Source organism: Periplaneta americana, chromosome 5 (genome assembly GCF_040183065.1).
Source record: "Periplaneta americana isolate PAMFEO1 chromosome 5, P.americana_PAMFEO1_priV1, whole genome shotgun sequence".
NCBI lineage: Eukaryota > Metazoa > Arthropoda > Insecta > Blattodea > Blattidae > Periplaneta > Periplaneta americana.
The window spans coordinates 91,587,278-91,612,862 of NC_091121.1; the positions used below are offsets into that span (position 1 = coordinate 91,587,278).

Consider the following 25,585-nt stretch of genomic DNA (forward strand, 5'->3'; position numbering starts at 1 on the left):
CTCAAATACAGTCTAAAGGGAATTCTCCTCCACAATGGGAACATAATGTATTTGTCCCAGTTGCCTCTGCAAGTATGACTAAAGAGTCATATGATATTTTAAAAAAATATGCCGAGATTAATCAAATATAATGAGCACAAGTGGAAAAATCTGGTGATATGAAAATAGGTGCCATGATATTAGGTATGCAACAAGGCTACACCAAATATGGATGTTTTCTATGTGAGTGGGATAGTCGCGGTAGGAATTCCCATTATAAAAGAAAGATTTGGCCTGAACGTAAGTGGAAAGATGGAGAAAAAATATAATGAATGAGAAATTGGTAGCTGAGATGTTCTGCTGCCCCCTCTTCATATCAAGCTAGGCCTTATTAAACAATTTGTTAAGGCCATGGACACATCTGGAAGAGGATTTATGTACCTTTCAAAAACGTTTCCTCGTCTTTCTGCAGCAAAAATAAAGGAGAGCGTGTTTGTGGGTGCCCAAAGTAGAGAACTTCAGAAGGACTCAAATTTTGAACAATGCTATGCACCAAAAGAAGGAAGAGCGTGGTCTTGTTTCAAGAATGTAACGAAACATTTTCTGGGAAGAAAAAGAGCTAACGACTTCGAACAACTGGTTCAACAAATGATAAATGCATATAGGGATCTAGGATGCCACATGTCTTTAAAAGTGCATTTCCTAGATTCACATCTACATTATTTTCCTGAGAGCTGCAGCGATGTCTCCGACGAACATGGTGAAAGGTTCCATAAAGATATAATATCCATGGAAAAGCGGTATGAAAGGAAATGGATGCCTGCGATGCTTGCTGACTACTGCTGGAACATTATTAGAGACTGCAAAATTGAACACAAGAGACAAAAATTAGACTTTTAAATTCTTAGGGAAAAGTGTATTTTGTTCATATTTTCTATCTTAAATAAGTTTTTCCATATAATATAACTATTATATTAAGGCTTGTATATATTTTTTGTTTTATAGTGCATAACATGTTTGTAAATAATTTTATAAGTAACTAAAATATTAATAGTTACATGTTTTGCCTATATAAATACATAGTGTGGAAACTAAAAATTATTTAAAAAATGAAATTGCATATAATTTGAAAACTATGCGTGACATGGAGAAACGAATTACAGATTTGAATTCAGGAGGTAAATTCCCATGTTAATCAAGAATATTACACCCAGAAAAATTAATTTCATTTTTTTAGAACAGTGTAATTTGCAATAGCCTATTTACAATGAGGCCAGTGTTCAACTATTTTCAACTACTTTTCACTTCACAAAAACGCAAACAAAAAAAAAATTTAAAGCAATTTTCTCTTCTTTTCTTAATATAGAGCTGTCAAGTCAAAATTCTGAAATAAGCTGAAATTCGTGTTAAAAAAAGAAACAAAAAAATAATAAAAGAAAGTGACAACAATAATTATTATTTTCGTAAGATAAAATATGTAAATGCATTATCATGCGTACAATAACAAATTATTCAACATTGAAAATGTGAAATACAGAACAAATACAGCCAGATTATTATGAATTACTTTTATTATACCCTTTAGTAGCACATCTGACTTTATTAAAATATTTTTTGTCGAACACTTGTTCAGGACACTTTCCATCATAGTTTAAATTGCAACATACAATGGAAGAGAGAGTTCTGGATCTTCTCTTTCCACAATAACACCAATCCTGTTATATATTATCCGCCGTGATTTTCGTGTTCAAGATGCATCTTTTCCTCTTCGATTCCGTCAAGTACGACAAATTTTTGCCGTCATCTCGTTTTTTCTCGATTTGACCATATTCAACTCAAGATAATCGGTTCCACACCCGTGATCAAATTTGATCATCATCAACTACTGTATCTTGTTTAACTTTAACCGAGGATGATGCACCGCAAATTGGCGTTGAAAATGGTAAAGTGCCGACTTAACCATGGTCAAATTTTAATTGAGAATGGTGCACACGGGCATAAGCTCAGTTAAGGATGATGGAGTTTTAAACAACAATAAAATCAATAGCAGAGTTTCCGGCACATGGAAGTAAAGCTAGAGTTGTCTTAGATTTACGTCACGTAAGAACTCTGACCCCTTCTTCAACTTCTCTTGCTGTGTTGCTGTGTGATTGAAAATGTCTCTCTAGGACGTCTCTTGAGACCGCAGAAGTGGACAAAGTGGAACGCCACAAGCATTCAAAATGACTGCGTTTAAGAGGTACGAAAGGGAAGATATAAAACTTTGCACTGAATACACAAAAGATAGTCTGAAAAGTTTTATTTATAAATACAAACAACAAATATAACTTTCGGAGAAGAATGTTCCATTACAGCCTGACGGATATGAAAAGAGACATTTTGTAAGGTTTCCTATTCGAAGTACAAAGACACGTGTGTAACTGTCTTCGTTTTATTCTGACTTCTTTATTATTATTGCTCCCTTTCAGTTGCTTGCATTTCCCATAATTTATTATTAATTCATTTTATTATCTTTTTTTTGTTTTGTATTTCATCTCATCTTGTGTTTATTTGTAATTGTATTTCATTTGTAGTTCGTGATTATTTACGTAATTTTCACAAACATTGTACGTATCTTTTGAAGTTATATAATGTAACAGTGTTTTTATTGATATAAAATATGTTTTAATCTTAATAAATTACAACAATTTCAAAAGCACTTACATTTATAATTTTAAAAACTAATTTAAATTATTTTAATAGATATGTTTCGGAGCCTGCATCTCCATCTTCAGCATACATTTTTGTATTTATAAAAACTAGTGCTGTTGATCGACCAAAATATTTGATCGGCTATTTGAATTTAATCGATTAATCGATAGATTAATACACAATTATTGTTAAATTTAACTTGTGTCCGGTGATAAGCATAAGTATTAAATGTTGTATATCTGTATATATTGTATCGTTATATTACTAAACAAATATTTTAATTGCTTACTAACATATTTATTATGAGGCTTACAATTTATTGTGGCAATTTCTCCGGAAATTTTTGAGACAAACATAAATAACAAAATATATGAAGACTCACCTAGTTAATACTACTTCATCCATGATTTTATACATGTGAGTGCATTCACATACTCCAAATTAAGTACCGCTCTACGTTTAGTGACATTGTTTCCTGCATCACCAAACACGAAAAAAAACTTCTTTTCTGTCAAGCACTTCTCCATGATCGTTCAATTTAAATCCAAACGTTTCACCGAGTTTACCTCTCAAATTCTTACATGACATAACAATGTTTACATTTTTCACAAACCACAGAAAACTGATTTTTTTTTCTTTATCAAACTAAACACACAACCTTCATATACAAACTCAGTACAGAAACTGCAACTCCTGCAAAATAACAGGGTCGAAACAGAAGACTGGTCCCTATTGTAATCGAATTACCAGATTTTAGAAAGAGAAAAGGATAGTTACGCTCTCACTTGCATACAGTGTAGACATGGCTATTTTATAGAGAATGAGGGGGACGAATCCCAGAAAAGTATGTATTTCATGTGCTAGGAATATGAGATGACAACAAGGTGGAAATTTTCTTGGAAAACCATAAAACTTGATTAGGATTTCGCATTGTGTTTCAACTTTCATTAGAGGTAGACTAGGTTACTATCCTCGCTCATATCTCCATCTCTTTCTGAAGTGTTTGTGCAAAGATTTTCTCTACGCTACCTAGATTACAGTTAGAAAATAACAGTACTATTGTCCTTTTAAGTAAGCAATTTCCGAGAGCGAAATATTGTCGAAATTGTTAGTATGAGTTCTATGAACAAAATTATAATTAATATCAACTACAACCGATTAATTTTAATAGACTCGATTGTTTGATTAAATATTTTTGTTGATTCTGGTTCGCGTTAACACTTTGTTTAAAAAACTTAAAATTGTTAAACGACACGTTAAAAGTGTTAAAATTTAAAAAAAAAAAAAAAAAAAAAAAAAAAAGGTTATGTACCTTCGACAGACGGCCCGTTTCGACGCCGGTGCTGCGTCATCTTCAGTGTCTTACGAACTACTGTTGTTCCTGTTGTTTTGATCGATTAATCTTACAACATAAATTGATCGATTAATCGATTAGATTAATCGATTAAATCCATCTAATCGATTAAATCCCACAACACTAATAAAAACATAGTTTATTGAAAAACCTATTTGATTATTAAATGCCGGTACTTGGACAATTTATATTGTCTTGAATAATCCTAAAATATATTAAATATGATGCAAACCGTAAGGCATGGTGCGATTATATCATATTTAGCATATTTTAGGATTATTCAAGATAAATTAATAATAACCAAAATATATCTTACAATTAACTACGTTTTCATAAGTACAGAAATGTGCTTCTGAAGATGGGGATGAAGACCCGGAAACATGTATAACCATTAAAAGAATTTTAGTTAGCTTTTAACACAAATTTAAGTGTTTCCAAAACTGTTTTATTTTATTAAGATTAAGAGATCATGTTTTATTTGCATAACTTTTACATAAATAAAAACAAATATGATAAAGGCATTTATCGTAAACAAGGCATATTTAAAATGAAAACACTTTTAGAAAGATCACATTGAAAGAGATAAGTTTTATAAAACAGGCAATGAGCATACCAGAGTTGTTTGATTCAGAAACTTGGATATTTATTTTATAGAAAAGGATTTAAAAAATCATCAGTCATCCAAAATGACATGTTTTTATGTATATGGGCATCACTGAAAGGAATATATAAGAAACAAAAGATATTATAACTGAATTAAATATTGTTTGTACTATTATTGACAAAACAGGTGAATATAGAGATATATTAAACGGAAATAGCATGTTGATAATACCTATGAACGAGATAGAATACAACCAAATAATTACAGTCTAAGAGAAAAAGAGAAATTGAAAGGCAATGTAAGAGATGGCTTAGCCAGCAAACGGAACAGGTGAGCAACCTAAACCATTGAATAAAGGAAAAGAAAAATAAAAATGAAAGTTTGCAGACATTAATGGATTGCATTTTTTTCACATCTATTACTGGCGCTGCAGTCTCTTAATATCCATTCTCTTTCACGGAGTTGACAGGTGTCTGAGACAAAATGTATGTCTTGTCTTCATGAGTTTGTGCATCCACTTTAATGAACTACATTAGCTTATACAAGGGTTTTCCTTCACGCCGAAAATCTTTTCCTCATATAAAACCACCAGTCTATTAAAAAAACCATGATATCTTTCCACAAAATAGATTATGCAAAATGTGTTACTGGAACTTTCTCAATTTCAGTTCTCGCGACTGAAAATTTTTCTGCCTTCCTTAGGCTTCGCCTGGCATTAGTTTCTTTGTGTTTCACTGTCGTTCCTTTTTTGCCTCTTCCATTCAATTATATAATTTTATTATGCCATTTGATATAAGGAAAAACTCGCTTGAGATCAGTAGTGGCTAGTCACAAACTTTTTGTGAATGTGCTTTTTGGAAAATAGGAATTACGAAATTTTATTAGAAAAGAAAATAATATTATATCAATATATTGTATTAAGAAGAACTAACGCATAAAATTAATGGGATAGACAAGTTTAACGCTGCTGCCGTTTTGCGTCCCCCTGCGGTCGAACAGCGAACGACTTGATTCCCGCTTTCGATAAGTTCGCCGAACAATAACATCCGTGTTATTTCCTCTCACTTTCGGACCGACTTTAATAGCAGTTGTGAACGGCCTACTAATTGCTGTGAGGCATTCCACTCTAAAATGAACATTCAATTTTACTCTTCCCATCTTCACATATTCCACCTATTAGAGACATTAAAGGCTGTTCAAACTGAAACTTATGTTAAAATGAGAAGCGAGAAGAAAACTGCTCCCAAAAAAAAGTTGAACAAACAAAACTACATAAAAGAACAAAATAGAAAAGCTATTTGATTATACCATTATACGGTAGGAATATCTTCAAAAAATCTGCTACAAGTTTTCACCCATCTACATAATTTTATTATTTATGCTTGGCAATTGCAATTTTGCATGTAGGCTACATTATGAGAATAATAAAAAGCCAAACATTTTTAACCATACCTACTGGAAGTAGACAGTCCTAAGTATGTGGAAAATGGGAAGAGAAATGTTATGGCGCTGTTGTTAGCTGATGGGAATCAACACGTATGCTAGGAGATAAATACGGTGACAGCTAATGGTAATCAATATGTATGTTTTGGAATCAATTCCGGGTCAGCCAGTTTTAAATCAGTTTAAATAATTATTAATTTGAATACATTTACTCACAACATACAGATTATGTAATTTGGGAATCTTACAAAAGGTAATATTTACAACTTTTCTTTCATAATACTAAACTATAAGTATCTTAGTATTATGATTTAAATAATTATTCCTTCATTAACTTACCGGAACAAGATTGATTCAATTACTCATATATATTGTGTTTTAATTTCATTCAAATGGACTGGTACATTCATCAGTTCAGACATCTTCAGGTCCTTCAATTATATTGACTCGTCTTGAACACTTTAGTATACACCAATATCAATACAATGAATAGTGTAATCACTTATCTACAAATGGATTTTAGAGAACCCGGAGGTTCATTGCCTCCCTCACATAAGCTCGCCATCGATGCCTATCCTGAGCAAGATTAATCCAGTCCATATCATCATATCCGACTTCCATTAATAATGTTATTACTATTCGTATTACGTTAAAATGTTACAATTTTTAAAAAGAACAATGAAATAAATATAACTTAAAATTATGTGTCATTGATAAGTATAAATACTCCGATATGTTAAACTATGAGTTTAAAACAGCAAGTCAAGTATTGATCACATTTTTTTGTGATGAACATCTTAAGCCTTGGTTTTTAACAACCGCGCAATGACACCTGCGTGAACGTGATGCGGCACAACGTGAAACCAAAAGTTTGACGTGTGTGTGGCGCGCACTGTCGTGGTTTTTAACAGACCGTCTTCTGTGCATCTCGCTAGAAGTATCATGAAATTCGCGCGTTTCGTGTATACATGAACCTACTTGCCTTGTTGGCTTTTGCTTCAAGAGGAGGAGGATGATGTTAATTATTTAAGATTAGTCCTACTGATTTACTGTGCAACTGAGGGTTCCACAAATATTTTCAATAAAAGGATAGGCTACATTTCCATTTTTTTTTTTTTTTTTTTGGAAATCCTGTCCTTGTACGACTTTTGCTAACGTCATAAAAAAAACAGGAAAACTACGCACATATTCTACTAATAATTTCTCTTCACACTCTTCTTTGGTATCATGATACAAAGACGAATACTGTAGGCCTACAATACAAGGACAATATTTTAGAAAATAGCCAACTTGTTATAAAGGATATGGCTGTATCATTACTTGATGTCGGAAGTACATCCACTATAAAGTAGTATTGCTAGTTCGTATATATTTAACCAGCCCTCATACGTGTCTGATATCAGATTTTTCTGTTAGTTGTGGTGTGGGAAGCAATTCATAATATGTCCAAGCACAAAAACCTTTAAAGACAAAACAAATTTAAACACAGCGCCTCTTGAAAACTGATGCAAGGGTAAATTACACGTGTGAAGGGCTAGGCGCGTAGTTCAATAGGCGAGTACTTGCCTTCTTTAGGTATTATTTGAAATTATTGGAATATTTAAACTTCGTAACGCTGTAAACAAAGCTTTCTCCACCGTAATGTGCATCATGCTTACCCAAATACTATAGCTGATGTCATTTTATCATATCGGATATGTATGGGGGCTAGGTTAAATATATACACGAAGTTGCAATACTACTTTGTAGTGGATAATAAAAATTAAATTCCGATCGCTAATAATATACCACAGTGCACAATACGAGTCACGTCGAAGTCAAAGTCTGGATCCCGCTGTCGCACTACGCAGCGGATCTTGCGCAGAGTCGCTTTGCAACAGTCACGCGCATGATTGTTAAAATCCAGCCTCCTAAGTAAACATAGATTTGACTTCTGCGTGCCGCTCCACAATCAAGCAGGTGTCATTGCGCGGTTGTTAAAAACCAAGGCTTTAGAAAGACAGGAATACTCATAACAGACAAATGTCCCATTTGCAGTGCCGGTGTAATGAGCTCGGGCCAACTTCTAGTATGCCCAGGTTCAGATGCAAATTCCCAGAGGCAAGGAAATATTTGTGAATTGCACGTAATGGTTTTAACTCCAATTAAAGCCATACATATTATAACATATTATTTTTCACTTAATAATATTTATGCCCCTCACTTTATGATGTTGTAAGCTATTAAATCACAGTTTCACCCATTTTCAAAATTCAAACATTTAATTGTTTGTCCTTGGAAGAAAAAATTGCAGATTCAACAAAATTTTAAAGTGCTTCATATAAACTTCACTGTTTGTTCGTAACATAATGTACTCCGTGGGACTATTAATTGATCTGAAGATGATTCCTTCGAACCGAAAATGTTTATCACTATCTTTTAATGTGTAAAAATAACATCTATGTGTTCAATCACATTTGTATAGGCCTACTGATAAGTTCGACGGTTGTTATACAATGAATTTTGAATATTATTGCACTGCTTATCGGATTCATCATGGTTTTCAAATTTAAACTGCTTGTTTGAAACGTCAATAAATTTTGCTTCAAAAGTTGAAAATATTGTTGTTAACTCAACTGCCCGAAGACAGGTTTGAACCTCATAAGTGATACAAATGAGGCATAATTCATGGGGCCACTAAGCCAGGAGATAATGGCCAGTACCTTTCCCCCTCCATTGTATACATCACTGACTAGCAACACATTACAGTAATAAAACTTCAGATGTATGAAAATATTGTTTTTTTTTTCTTAGATTTTTCATTATTCTAATTCTCACAGAACACTTCCACAGCTTAAGAGGATTGATGGGTGAAATTTTCATTTTCTACGCTTTTTAAGCTACATTCTTCATTTTTTGTACAAACAATCACGGTGTTATAGACAATTATGTAATGAAGTTTCACTTCTGAGAGTAAATTAGCCTCAGAGTTATTAACAAAAATGTTTTAAAAATCTGCATATTTCAAAATAAAATGTGTCACTCAATTTTTCAGTAAAATGTTTGAAATTTTTTTGCAAGACCAGTGGCATATTTATAAAAAAAACCATCAAGCATTACTTTCCCTATATCTTCACTACAAAAGGGCAGGAAAATTTTATAACCTCTGCATACCTAAAAATACAAATTTCCCATTGCCACTATAAATATTTAATTTTTTATTTTAAAAATTATTCATTTAATCATAAAACCCAAGCGCTATTTTGTTAACCACAGTATATACAACATGCAGTAAAAATGTCATGTTCCTATCATTAAATTGTAAGAACCTTTACACTTCGACCCTGACGAAATTGTATTGAAAAGACAAGTGTGATAAAACAGCTTGTAAAATTTACATGGAATTGAAGTTCAAGAGTGTAGCCATTTATATATTACGTAATTTTTTGCTTCGAGCGCCGCAGAGCATTGAAACTTGCTCAACATATAAGTAAGAGATTGTCGATTCATTTTTACAAGAAAACGAAAATGTGATTTTTGACTGAAAATAACCAAAATTTCATCCGTCACCCCCCTTAAAATTCAGTCTCATGCAACTACAACCATGACCACATTAATAATCATAATTAATTGTTTTGACCTTCTAACTTTAAACTATGATACATTATAACCACTAAGGGAAGTGGGGAAAAAATCAGAGGCGGTATGCTACCCCAAGATTTCCCCTGGCATACCTCGATTTAATAAAAGGCACACCCCCTCCCTAACAACATATACATACGTAATGTATACAATAAATTGTTTCGTGCAGTCTAATTTCAAGTTCCTTCAGTTATTTACTAGATTATTTTGCAATGTCCATTGAGATTTATCATTTAAAATAATGTTAAAGCTTCAAAGTGCCTTGCTTAAGTGTAACAGCAACAAAAGTGACACAGTCACTAAATTGGCAACAATGGCCACCACAAGCTACAGACCACAGCCTTATATACTTGAAATACTACCGTTTTCAGCATTCCAGGGGTTGACTTATCAAATAAATGTGTTTAGATACAAGTTGAATACAGTTCCAGAAGGCTGTGGTTTAGATTTGCGAAGCAAACAGGTAGTACTCTTTGCTGCGAAGAAACGTATGAAGAAATTTTTACGGATCAAATTTTTTCAGTGACGGTATGTCATTTTTCACTAACAGTGTGTTTTCTGGCCATAGAGACCAGTGGCTGTATTCCATACCGGCGAATACGTCTCACTTCCCTCACTGATTATAACCATTTGTTGAAACGCTCAAAACTGATCAAAACTCAAAACAACGTAGAGAAAAGTTAAGTTGAGTTGCAGATACTGAGATTGTGAGTAACTTCAAAGCAACTTCTCGCAACTCATGTTGCAAACTAGCGACCCACGTAATTTTCGTAGTGATTTAACATCGTTCTTCATAAGCTCTCCAAACTTTCCAGACTTGTCTCGATACTATTGACAGATTATCAACGATAGCCCGAAGTTCTATTAAACGAACTCACGATGTTTTTGACACAGTTTGTTCCCCTGATACGCAGAATGGAGAACATTGGCTGACAGAATGGAGAACATTGGCTGACAGAATGTGTATACTTAGCGATTTATTATTTTCTTTGCTTACTTTATACTGTACTTTATGAATTATACTTATATTAAAACAATTATATTTTGTGAGGGTGGATAGAAGTTATTCCTGGCAGGGGTGTTAATATGAATTTATGAGGGGGGATAACTTTCCAACAGGGGGAAATCCCTCCCGTTAATTCGTACCCTGCTTGTTCCAACAATAAAGAAACTGAATGCTGAATTGAACAGTGCCGGGTCTTTAAAGTGCGGCAGGGAATATCTGAGGACACTCATAACGACTAGGGTTCAGGTGGAAGAAATGTGTGTCTAGAAGAAAATGTCTAATTTAAAAGCCCGAAATCGCGTCCTGGCGTGCTAAACACCTAAACTCAATTCGCAGATATCGTGAACAGGAAAGAAATACAGTAACTTATTGTGTATTTGGATGAAACATATATAAATGCTTCACACATCAATTCTTGTTGGCAATCTGACAATGAAGTGGGAGCAACAAAGTTTTCATTATAAGTCCAGGAGATGGCTCAGAAAGCCCCGCTAGACACAGCTTCTGAATCGGATTCACAGTTGGAGTCCGACTAGTGTAACCCGGCCCAGCGAGCTGCTTGTATAGTGATGACGTCTCCCCCTCCATGGCCACGTGAATATTGGAAAAGTCGAAGGTCTTTTTGTAGTTGGTCAAGCTATAATTTCTTCCGTGACGACAACAGTAGCCAATAGCACAACACGCATGATTTGGTACTATGGTATTGGAGATGGTAAAACTCCACCCTTTTGTTTACTAAAGTATTATTCTCATCTGGAATTCAGAACAGAATAAAATCTCCGGAATTTAAATAGCAGAGAACATGTGCAAGTCGCATATTTGTTTTTTGCTGTCCACAAGAGGCTGAAAATTCAGCACATGTACTCTTATATCAAAGGCGAGGCGACGTTTAATTTTGTTTATCCCATTGTCTCACTAAACTTAAAATTATACGGCGGCGTCTGTCTTTCTTTGCAAGAAATAATATTTTACGTATGCTGCACACATTCTCATAAAGGTCTTCTCCAGTGCGAATGATAAGATTAGTAAATAAACAGTATGACGTGATACTGGTGCGTGGCTTTAACGTAATAATTTCCGATATTCCATTATTGAAACAAAAGAAGATGATTTCAAAAGTCTCTTCGGCTTGTATTGTTCTAAATGAGGAAGAAAGCAATGGTCAACTGTCTACAAAAACATAGGCTATATATAGAATTGACTTTTTTATTGTCGGTGATAAAATATATAAAGTCAAGAAGTTTCGAAGTTTGGTTCTATCTACGTCTTTACCTAATAAAAATAGAGTAAGAAGGTATTTTCCATTCGTTAAGGCCCTTACAAACAAATAATTTCTCGACTGACCCAAGCAGATCCCAAGCAGATTGCCTGTTTTTAACGGCCCCAACGAGTAGAAACTTTTTCTCAACCCATTTTTAATCACCTGAATAGAAAGATAAGCACCAATCTAGGAAATTATGTGATTTATTTTTTTTAATCACCAGTAATGGAAAGAGTCCCGTCTACACCTCTTCGCTTTTTCTCGTTTATTAAAATGATCAGAAAATCCATGCTTTTTTTTTTTTTTAGTTGTTGAATTAATTTACGTGTTCTACTTATTTTACACTTTTCACAGGCCTACGTATCACGTAGAAAACAAATCTTACATGTAGGCCTAATTGCAAAACCATCCATAACATAAAGCTGATGATAATATCTGTTTTCTTACAGTTAGGTCACCGGTGTAGCTCAGGCTGTAACGCGTTTGCCTGTTGATCCGGAGTTACGCTCAGTTGTAGTTTCTATTCCCGCAGGGGATGATTACATGGTTGGGTTTCTCCAAAGTTTTCCCCCCAATTATAAGGCGAATGTCGGATAATCCCATGGCTAATCTTCGGCCTCATCACACCAAATACCATCTCGCTATCAACAAATCTATCGATGCTAAATAACCTAGTGATTGATGCAGTGTTGGTATACAGGCTGGAAGGTGCTCAATGGAAGGTAAAATCACTGGGTAAATCCTTAAAAAAATACAAATAGAACTTTCCTTTACCATTTTGCGTTATTTCATTTCATTTAACAGAAAATCGACTTCGGTTCTACAAATAATTGCAACACTGCAATTCAGGAGTAGGCCTACTATTGATAGATTCTAACTCGAAGACATTTGTGTATGTTATGAGCAGGCAGCGCATTTTTGTTTCCAAAAGTACAGCGGATCGAGTAGTTTCTTCTGGTACGTCTATTACGTCACGTCAATGCATAACGTGGCTCGTTAGCCATGGATGCATAAGCTGGGTAGTATTGTAAGCAGGTATGTATAGACTATGAATCGTGGTACAATACAGGCGCTCCATCGTCAATATTGTATATGTAAAACACCAAGTTACGACTACATTGTGATTGATTCAATATATTTTTTTTTCTGTTTACCGTAACGGAGCTAATTTTGCTAAATGAATTAATTGTATATATTGTATTTATCGAATATATACAGTTAATGTATATAATATTTATTATTACGTTCTATAATATATACTGTATGTATACTACTTCAGTATTATCATCGATCTAATTATATTTCATGTCATATGTAGCACTAACATTTTGTAGAACGCTAGTTTCGCAGTGTTAGTGCGTCTATGTAGTTAAAAAGTAGCTGGACAGACCATTTCAATTTAGTAGCAATCCCACTTACACTTGTCATATTCCATTATTATTATTATTATTATTATTATTATTATTATTATTATTATTATTATTATTTATACCGAACTAGGTTTTACCTTTCGTAGCGTCCTAACATAAGCATTTAAGGTTAGAGTTTGAACTCAAACTCCAGGATATACTAACCGATAGCTTTCCTAACTTGTTTGGGAACGAAAATGCGCTCCCTAGTTATGAGCACTGGTAACAGAAACAAAAGGAAGGAGTTGTGCCCGGGGACATTCCAATCAGAAACACCGGCAATACTGTGGGTGTGGCCCTAAGGACACTATGGTCCGTCCCAGGAATCTATAGAATAGAAATACGAAATAAGACTCTGCGAAAGTGGTATGTGGGAAGGCTAGGGCCAACGACCTCTTTGGGGAGGCATTTGTTGAACGAAGCTACTAATCGCTTGTAGGATGGGGATCATTTGTATCTGAACACACTACCACGAGCATCTTACCCCAGAGCGGCTTCGAGCTGATGCTGCCCGCAATATATTCCTGCACAGATAGACTCCGCCCCCATATATGCCAAGTCACTCTACAGCTTCCTGGGACGTACAGTCACGGAAGAAAAAACTGGCCGATGTGCAGCAAAACTCGTAATGTTACTTATGCCGGTTTTGTTGTGATTATCACAGTATAGAGCATTGGTCCCCAACTCAGAGCACTGTGTCGTCATCAAGCCTTGCCCGCTCGCCCGCGGAAAGTCGTAGCAGGGCAGGTAAGACGTTCAGCGGCGGGACCAAAATATGAATTTACTGCATAGGTTTATGATTGTTTTCTGATGAAAAAAGATACGGGCTGAATAGAAATAACTAAATGAACTATCTTAAGCAATTTGAAAAAAAAAAAAAACATTGTAGCCTATTTTCAACAAAGTTAGAAGTTAATAAATTTATAATTACTTTTAGAAATATAATACACATTTCATGTTAATTATTCGGATAATGCATGACAATTACTGTAAATGTGTAAACTGCTTCTGTTAAGGAAAATGTTGAATAAAACACATAAAAATCCTAGGAATAATAATGCAGAAATTAACTCCATTCAGTTCACTCAACACTGGCATTAGCACTGATTTTTCGGGATTTGTTTAATTCTCTTTTTCCTCAGCAATTTCTCAACGATTGGAACTATCGTTTGTATAGTGCAGAATGTGACAGCACATTTTAAGTTGTGATCCGATAATTGGCTTCCATGACATGGCTTGTTTATCTTCATCATAGGAAAAAAATTACTGTTCGCACAGATGGCCTACGTGAATCCGAAAAAGGATGTCTGTACAATCGGGGAAATCTAAGACATGGAAAGTTCATATAAAAGTCAGATACTTCTTATGTTTTGATTTGTATCCTTCATTTCACTATCCTAAAGTAAATCAATAAGTTCTAATAAGAAATACTAATTAAAAATCAAATTGAAAATTTTCCTAGTCTTTAAATCTCGAATCAAATTTCTGGTGCAGATCGTCATGATGTGTGAATATATTCGTCGAAATCCAAAGTCTTAAGAAACTAGTATGCCTATATCGTTGTTAATATTGAAAAATGTGATGTAACTTATCCTTTTAGTTAAGCTAACGTTCCATAATTAAAGGTGGTTTAATTAAACGCCTTCACTCTGTCATATAACTGTGTAATAATCTTGTTGTTACCATGTAGAAAACAATTTAAAGCATTCAGATAATTCCATTAAGAAGGCAAGTTCACAAATCCATTTTTTCATTCTTCACTTATGATAGAGACGTTTCTTCTTCCTCCGTGAACGATGATGTTTCCTGCCTCAGTTCAAAGAACCTATTCAATAATTTGCCACGACTAAGTCACCGTACTCTACTATAATATGACAGATCGCCTTACTCGCTATTGCATTCATCAAGAAAGACTTAAATTGACAATGAGCGAGACTTTTCGATATAATTGTGTTGGTGGTTTTTCCAACTGGACTACTTCTATAGTCGATCTGGTTGGCGAGTTGGTATAGCGCTGGCCTTTTATGTCCAAGGTTGCGGGTTCGATCCCGGGCCAGGTCGGTGGCATTTAAGTGTGCTTAAATGCGACAGGCTCATGTCAGTAGATTTACTGGCATGTAAAAGAACTCCTGCGGGACAAAATTCCGGCACATCCGGCGACGCTGATATAACCTCTGCAGTTGCGAGCGTCCGGATGTGCCGGAATTTTGTCCTGCAGGGGTTCTTTTACATGCCAGTAAATCTACTGACATGAGCCTGTCGCATTTAAGCACACTGGCCCGGGATCGAACCCGCAACCTTGGGCATAGAAGGCCAGCGCTATACCAACTCGCCAACCAGGTCGACTTCAGAAAACAGTAAATTACTGAAATCAAAATACATGCATTTTACTCGTGAATTATAAAGACTTTCTTCGGACTTTCTTCACAGAGAAAGCAATGATTGTATTATCAAAGTCGATCTGACGAAGCATATCAGACTCGAAGCAAAAAAACATAATACTCAAACATATTCATTGTTGAAATCATTTTCAATCAAAGAAGACTCTAGGGTTGGAAATAGTGAAAAACCTCTGTTTTACGTATCTGACCCACAAACCAAGTTTCCTCCCGAACACTTTTTTCTCATACAGTTAAAGAATTACCTTGTAGAGAGAGATTTAGTTCGTTTAGTTTTGAGAATACTGTATATCTGGAAGATATTGCAATATACTTAGCCACATGTCGTCAGCTGATGTGCAGGGAAAAGATGGCGAGAAACACCATGTTCATAGTGCTTTAAATCCCTCTATTTTTTTGCTGATAGTAGAGTGGGAATTCGGTAGACAGGTAGGGTAATAAATTTCATAAAATGTCAGTACTGGGAGTAAAAGTGAAAGGTGACTGTCATGTGTCATTTCCAAACTCTGAGATTTTCAGATAGTGTGATACGCAATTCGTTTGAATTTGATTTTTCTTCTGTCCTTTTTGAAGAACCACAAGGGCAGACCTCGGGGACACAGGTGGTCCAAGGACCATAGTTTGAGAAACGCTGATATAGGTTATTATATTGTGAATGTAACTGAGAGTTGTGGTTACTATTCATAGCGATAAATAGCTAATAAACAACAATATGCAATTTGATTTTCAACACTGCATTCTTGTTCATACAAGCAGTTAAATTTAAGCAGTTTCATAGTATAATAATGTGATACCGGCATTACAATATAACTATGCAGCTCCACACTTTCCTTTCACTCTTGCCACGACCGCGACAATGTGATAACAAAACAATATCTGACTTCCACAAGGTGTTCAAGAAGAAACTTCAGAAAAGATTTACCAACATGTGTTTTAAAAATAAATTTCATTGTAAAATAAAAATGAAAAAGGAGAGAAAGAGAGAGAGAAAATGCCGCCCCCTGGAAATTACCGCGCTAGGCAACTGTCTAAGTTACCTAGGCCTGAATCCGGCACTGAGCCTATGTGAATATTTGCAACGTTTGTTATGTTTTAGTCAACATACAGAAAGTTGTTTTGCCATTGGTTTTGCCATTGCGGGTATGAGGAATGTTGTTAATGTTATTTTCATCCCCTCTGTTCGTCTCTCTTCACTCTACAGACATATTATGTTTATGGTTTATGACTACTGTATATTTCGTGTGCTTTCTAGAGTCCTAGGCACGTGACCTTTCCAGCCCTATTAACAGAATTTGTCTATAAATAGCCACAACCACTACGAAAATCATCATTAGTATTTCAGTTCCATAGATATGGACGTCAAAGCCAAAGTAATTGCACTGATCGAGGAAGGCCGATTTAGCACGGCTCGAGCTGGAGAACGCTATGGATTTGCGACTAGAGCAGCGTCCAGGTGGTGGGCGCAGTATCAAGAGCTAGGATACATGACTCGTAAACCTGGTAGTTGAAGACCCAAGGCATCAACACCACAACAAGATCTTATGTTAATAGAACGTTCGAGGCGCTTTCAGTTTATACTTCTAAAATATTTGTGCCCGGCAGGGAATTTCCTGCTTCCAACAGAACGCTAGTAAAAGGCTCAATAGTGCCAACGTTGTGCTGAGAAGAACAGCGGTGAAGGAAGTTCTGACTGAAGACCATCGAATTGATCATGTCACAGTTTGTCGAATTCATACAGCTATCCATGGAAAGAGGCCATCTTTTTGGACGATATGTTTATGAACTATAGCAGGCCAGTGCACGTATAACGACTGAAACAATCCAAGGATTTGACCCTGAATATGTGGTCCAGAGACAACGCAGTGGTCGTTTGTCCGTGTCGGTGTGGTACGAATTTCTGGTTATGGTGGCGGTGCACTATGGAGGATTCATGGGCATATGAATGAGCATCAGTACACCAATAAACTGGAAAATGTGATGCTACCTAGTGTTCGTGTGTTTAATCCCGAAAACAAAATAAAATTCCAACATGACTTGTCTTCGGTACACACACGCATCGCCGTGCAGCGGTGGTTCAACATTCACAGGGACGATGTCGAGAGGTTCCATGGGTGCCAAGAAGTCCTGACTTAAATTCCATAGAAAATGTGTGTACGGAAGTGCAACGCAATGTTAATGTGTAACTACAGAGTCGGTGTCCTAGGATTGCAGATGAATTGTGGAATCTCATTGCAGATGTTTGGGATGATGTTGCATTGTCAGATAGATACAGTAGGTCTATATCCAAAGCCTTGTTAATTCTGTAAGTAGAATAATGGATGCAGTGATCAATGTCAAGGTTTATGGACAGGCTATTAAGTCCAGAAGAAAACTGTTGTATATAACTAGAACTACATAGGTAGAAGAACATTTTAATTTGTGATATAAAGAACATTCAGTATTAATTATTTTATTTCAGGAATGTTTTTTTCTTTTCTTTTTTTAGAACAAAAATAAACACTGTGGGCCGTATTCATAGACATTCTTAGCGCGGGTTTCCGGTGGATGATCAGCGAACTAACGTTTTTCGTATTCATAAACCAGTGTCAGCGATATGATATGATATGATTGATATGATATGATATGATATGATATGATATGATATGATATGATATGATATGATATGATATGATATGATATGATATGATATGATATGATATGATATGATATGATATATGATATGATATATGATATGAATCCTGTTTAGCACGCTCGTAGCCCGGGCTAGCGAAATGTCTATGAATAGTACCCTGTAGCTTTAATAATAGAATAAATAAATAGGTTCTAGTAAACACTAGAATCACTTATACAATCAAACGTTTTCCTAAATTGCACAAAAATTATTTCTAACTAACAAATCTATTTGTGTTTCTCTTCCCTCATTACTAATTGTTTACCGAAAGTAATTTATAGGTATTTATTTATTTCAATTTAACTGAATGTTCACTTATATAATTTGTATTGGATTACCTTAATCAATTTATATTTATTCTACTTTAACTAACTGTTCACGTCTATATCATCTTACCATTAAGTTCGTATGTATTGCATCTATCTCAATTTTTTTACTCTTCTTCGTATGTTTTGCCAGGAAGATATTAAAGTAAAAATAAACCATAAATAAACGAAGTACCGTATGTCCATAAAGTAAAGGGAGACGAACAGAGGAATTGATAATGAAATCAATAACATTCCTCGTAATGGTAAAACAATTAAATAACAAATTTCTGTACATTGACAAAAGCACGAGAGTTTCAACCTTATAGAATGTGAACAGAAACAATACGAAAGCCTTTCTCTCCTAGTCCAGCAACTTCGAGTAAACAGTACTCTGTACTGTGATAATCACAACAAAACCGGCATAAGTAACATTACGAGTTTTGCTGTTCATCGGCCAGTTTTTTCTTCCGTAACTGTACATTACCATAGTTCTACCCTCTTCTGTCATTCCTCTTCTCATTGGCCAGACGCTCAATCGTCTTGTCGAAGACTAGTGATATAGCCTTCCTGTTCCGCCAATGATGCTAGAGGCATGTCTGTTTTCGGTAGTAGTTGCAAAATTCTCCACATATCTTAGAGTTTAGAAACGTCTACAGCCAACGCATAGAAACACCCCTTCTTCGCAGCAGTGAGGTAGAAAATGTAAACAAACACTACTGCTTCAAGCTTCTCTCTGCAAAAGGTTATACGCCCAGCGACACTCAAGCCTTAGGATAAAGAACGAGTCTATATTTCGGTTAACAGTGTTGCCAAACATATATTACTTAAAGTGATTTATTGCTAATTAAAATATTAAAACATTATTAAATCGTACATGTGACAGAAACATTATGGAAAATATTTGTTGGAACTAAGAATATGCAAAGACGTTTATAAAATTTGTATTTGTAAATTTGTTCAAAAGATAACGGGATCAAATATTAGTAGGTAAAAGTTATTTCTAGGAATCTAAACGCAAAGCAAATGAATGGTAGAGGACTTTTTCCATTCATACTATGCAAAGGTTTCGTTCCTTAAAAGATGTCATCGAATGCTTTTCACCCTGCATAATAAATATATTTCTCGTAACTGTTAATTATGAATGGAAGTCATAATAGTTATGTTTCCAAATAGCTAGCGGTTGCTCAAACCTCCTATGCGGTCAGAAGCCGATAATCAAGGCCGGCATTTGTGGACCAATATTGGCTCGTTCGCCCTAGCCACCGCAACTTACATGTTAATATTGTTCACGCTTCACTGGCACTATGTGATTTTCGTTAATTGGTTTATTGAAGTTCAAAACTGATTCTGAGTCGAACAGGGCAGCGCTTCTGTGTGTTGCTCATATGCTGTATGTAATGACTGTAATTGATACATTTAGACGTTGTTCTGTGTTTGAAATAGTCATGTGACGACTGACAGAGGAGAAAACGAACGTTAAATATAAATCGGAGGCTGAAAAATTCATTAATATTACAACAGATAAATTGTTTTAAGTTCATTTCGATATCAATGATTTTATAATTTATGTTCTGTTATCGTTTTATAGCGATTAAATAATATAAATTTAATGTTAGGCTTGGAACAATAGAGATGCATAATACTAGTATTAGTTTTTCTTCTTATATTATTACTAGGCTTCGTAATCCAGATACCTAAAGACATGCTACCTTTGCACGGTGAAAATACCGCGCCACTTCAAAATTAATCAGTGGGCAGATCATATTTCATATTAAAATACAAGAAAAGATGTTTTTGACAAGAAGTTAAAGACACATTGTGTATATAGTACGCCGAACACATGATGCAACGAATAAGGATATAAACAAACACATCGTCGCTGCGTGTTTGTGGAGTACAGTCAACTACCGACATTCTGATGCTAGACTAGTAAACACATGGTTGAGCCGTAATGTTCATTTTCGTCGTGATCTTTGCATTGAATAGGCCTAAAACGTGCATTCGTAAGTTACGGAACTTGAACATATGCGGATGTCACTTGAAATGATTTTATATTACAAGAAATTCTTTCAATAGCACATGACTTTATTGGTACATGATGTATTGAAGATATTCCTATTGTGTGATTTGTTCGTGTTTCATTAGGATATTGCATGTCACTCATCACTGAAAACCCACTAATTTTCTATGTACTTTTCTAGCAATCCCCTAAAATGAGATTATTTAATTTATTAATTGGGATGTTGGCATTCAACATCATGGTAAGCTACACAAATCCATGCTAAACGTCGAGTTAATATCTTCATAATTTTTAGATTTTTATGGTACTGGTTCTTTTTTTATTACGTTCAACACACTTTCTGTGCCTTTCGGTATTTCAGTGTCTTTCAGTGCACTGTTTCATTTTTGTCATTTTTACGTTTATTTGACTCAATTTATATGTAATGTTGTCTATATTGACAGTAAAAATATTAGTTCAAATATCCTCAACTATGCCGCGCAATATTATACGCTCTGCAATGAACCTTCAATCAGCCACAAAGGTGTAGTTATTTAAATAGCCTTAATACGACTAGTTAAGGGCTGTGATCGATAAGATTACTCACTATGGCTGCGTCCCGATTTTCACTTTCTAGAGGAAGGGGGCAGAGGATGCGTAACTATTTTGTATACGAACGTACCTGTATCTGCGCTGTGACGTCACATATACTTTGAATCAGGCAACTTCATTCCCGCTTATAGGTAGATGGAATACGAAGCCTAATTATTACATTATACTATCCTGTAACACAATAAAATGAAAAGGAGTGACGAGAATTTGGACCTGAGACGTTAACATCTAAATTCCGACGTTCTTCTGACTGAGCTACGGGAGCACAAGTATAGAAACATATGGGAAAAAATTGGCCGAATATCCCTCCAAGACGTCCTGATGATTTGTGAAAGCTCGTCAAGGATGCCTGGGATACCGTGGCTGAGAACAGTCGCTATTTGGAAAGGCTAGTCGATTCAATGCTCACTCGACTGCAAGATGTGATCGAAATGAGAGGAAGGTGGACTAAATATTGAATCGTGGCTTTTTGTTCTGTTTTCAGTCTTTTTTTTTTTACTTTTAATTGTTTCAATTTTCTAAGACAGACACCATTAAGTTTGTTTTGTTTATCCCACGAAAGATATTTTTGTTGAGAATAAAATCTTTCTTTTTTTCCATTTGCATCCATAATGCCATAATAAATCATTATACAGTTATGGCATAATTCATTCATGAAACTGATGATAATTACTAAAAGAGTCATAAAAGATACAGGAGTAATTATATTTCCTCTCTCTCTTAAAAACAAAAAAAGATAAAAAGCACTAGGTTGTGTTTGAGCACACGACCTCATCAATACCATCCCGAAACGCTGCAACAGAACACTTAATTTACATACTCTAGATTTCGGGCCACGTGGTTCAACAACATGTAACATCGCCTGTCTCCGAATTGTAGCGAAGATACCCGAAGTGAACTTAGTTTTTAGAGAGCGGCCACTTTTTCTTTTTTTACAACTGTACAAATACAAATCACGTATCCGATCTTTGAGTTCAGCCTGTTTTTATGAAATTCTTCCCTTAAGAGAGAGATATCGTCTCACTGTAGATACTTTTATTTCACTCTCAACTGAATTATCACTAGAATCAGGAAGCTATTTCCATTTGAAAAGTGTGATTGCAAAGGGAAAATATTTCCCTTGAAGCATTGATGTTACAGTCAAAGGAAGAATGGTGGTATAAAATGTCTATTTTTTTTTTAAAGTCAGTAAAATTTGTTAAACAAAATATCAGTTATAGATAGCGTATTTCTTTGTTCATACCATACCACTGACAAAAAGCATGTGATTTGCTTCACTTTTCAACCACTTGATCAATATAGCGTTCATTTTTACACATCACATGCGAAAAAGAGCTCATTACCTTGATCGCCTAGAAGACAATCAAAGTTCATTCTAGTTCTCACATTTTTAGTGAATTTGTCATAATGTAGTGTAATAAATCCGGAGAGCTTTCGGAGCCATTATTTTTTTCATTATTTTCTCCAACATGAATAAGTATTTAATTGAGTACGAATCTCGTACCAAAACAGAATACTGAATAAAGTCTAGTGTTCCATGGAAACCTCAATATCTCTCAATTGAACGCTATTTGGAAACGTTAACAAAAATATAAAATAAATGTCATGAATACAGTAAAGAAGGTAGGCCTATAATGCATGGAATTACAGGAAGTTCTGTGGAGTATTTCTTTAAATGAAACAAACTTCTGACGTATAGACAAAATCTAATATTGCGTACGCGCTTTCAGAATGTCGCATTTTGCAATAATCGCCATCCTGTTCATATGTCCGAAATTCTGTCTTGAATAGTTGGTTTCTAGTGTAGAGTCAAGTCTAGCAAGGAATTTATTATTTTGAATAGTTTAATTAATATGTTTACTTACCACACACCAAGTCTTCCTCATCCAGTTCAGCCGAAGGATTTTTTCGATACAAATGATCCCAGAACTGCGAGCCCAGTTTGTCAGCTGAAAAAGAAAGACATAATAATTATATGGATAGAGATAACAATTTAATTATGGTTTCGAAAGACTTGAAAAAAGAAGGAAAAAACGAAATGATGAAAAACAAACTTAAAACATCACCAGTGAAAAAAAGGAAACAATCAAAATAAACGAATTAATGGGCAAAAAAACGAATGCCCAGAGACAAAATAATTATCAACAGAAACACTAAACTGTCTACTATTTACAAAAACTAAAAGAACTAGCGACAGAAACAAAAAATAGCTAGCTACAGGAACAAAATAGAACTAGCTACAGAAATAAAAATAACTAACAACAGAAACAAAATAGAACTAGCAACAGAAACAAAATAGAACTAGCTACAGAAAGAAAAAATAACTAGCTACAGAAACAAAAAATAACTAACCACTTAAACAAAATAGAACTAGCTACAGAAACAAAAAATGACTAGCTATCACTAGTAACAGAAAACTATCTACAGAAATAAAAACCAAGTAGGCCTTTAGTAATAATAAACCTGCTAGAGTAAATCAGAAACTAGATCTAGAAAGACAAATCTTGGTACAGAAACAAAGAAGCTATAGATGGGCAAAACTGGTGACAGAAGCAAACTACTGGCGATATAGACAAAATACTGGAAACAGAAACAAAAGACTGGCGATAGAAATAAAAATCTGGTAACAGGAACAAGAGACTGGAGACAGAAACAAAAGACTAGCAAAAAATTGGCGAATATGAATTTCTTCACATTTTTCAATCTAGGAAATCGAATTCCACAAAAAAACCTAAGTAAGATAATGGAATGATATTTTTAACACACATCTTAAACACAGTATCCTATGGAAATGTTGGCTTATATTATTTTTATGTCACTTAAAAATACGATATGTACTCTTATGACTTTAAGAAAATAAATTTTAAAAAATTCAGTAATTTTGTAATTGTAAATCAGAAATGAAACAAAAAACAAGTACACAATTGAAAAGGGCAGGGCATAGTTGCGCCCCACGGTCAAGTAAGATGCCGCAGATAAAAAGTGTCCCTGTTTTGTGGGCATAGTTGCGCCCCGATGAAATAGGTAGAGAAAAATACACTAAGGAAACTCGAGCCTCGTAATCAAGCAACCTTATTGATTTCTTATTCGATTTAATATTCATTATCGATACCGTTAAAATAAACACCATGAAGTTGGCAATACTTTATTAACTGTTTTCCTACTGTTTATGCAGCGATTATCGATAGCCTACCGCAAAAATGAACACCATGAAGTTGGCAGTACTTTATTAACTGACATATTCAAATGAGTGAGCCATTGGAATATGGGGCCTTAGCAATCGTGACATTTTATTAGTGATTTTCATGTCTGTGGCGTATAGTAAGGTTAATTTAAAATGAATGTTAAGTTTAGTGAAAAGGGTAAAGAGTTAACAATTCACAATGGTTCTAAGTTTCAATTTTCGAAACCTTGTACCGTAGGGTTAAGATATCGGTGTACAAACAAAAAATGCAGTTCATTTATTGTGTGTGATCGATAAAAAAGTGTTATTTTAAATATCAAAATTGATCATATGCTAGGCCTACTTGATTTCAATGGAGCTACCATTTTAATATCTTTAAGCAATTTATTTATTTTGTGTACTATGGCCACCAGGGCGCAACTATGCCATGTCCATTCTGCTACCTGATTTCTTCGGGGCGCAACTATGCCATGCCTAGGCCTCCCAATTGACCGAGGGGCGCAACTATGCCATACCGATTGAAAAGTGTTATCCCAAAACGCGTTCAGTCTATATTTTTTAACGAATGGGCTAGTTTTTTATCCACAGGTCTACGGACTGAGCGAGTTTTCAAATGACATGCACAATAACACAAACTTTTAAACAAGGATTGGCGTTGTTTTGGAAGAAACCATGCTTAAAATATAATGATAGAGATCTCAAAGATGATCATATATATTATGCAATAAATCTTAAAAATGGCCAAATGGACTGAGCGACTTTTGGGATCACACACTTAAATTCTACAGCTATATGTTAAGCCATTAAACTATATATAGGCCTAATCTTTATTCATTCACGTGCACTCTTATTTATTGGTAAGATATCCATTTTCCTATTTGATTTTTATGGGCCAAATTTACAAACCAAAAAGACTGAAAGTTTCAACATAATCTAATTTAATGAAAGAAATTGGTGATTAAAATTTGAAGATAAAAATTGTGGAAGTTTAAAACTCAGTAGCGCATACCCTTAAGCTAGTCAGGTAATGTAAGCAATAAAATT

At 34.8% G+C, this 25,585-nt stretch overlaps 1 protein-coding gene across 1 annotated transcript in view; it reads right to left on the reverse strand.

The window, feature by feature from the left end:
• Window positions 1–25,585, reverse strand: part of LOC138700427 (relaxin receptor 1-like) — a 217,732-nt gene that overhangs the window by 157,513 nt on the left and 34,634 nt on the right. Inside the window, exon 2 of the mRNA XM_069827044.1 lies at window positions 23,223–23,306. The gene's annotated coding sequence lies outside the window, so the exon portion shown is untranslated. The remainder of the gene's footprint in view (window positions 1–23,222; window positions 23,307–25,585) is intronic.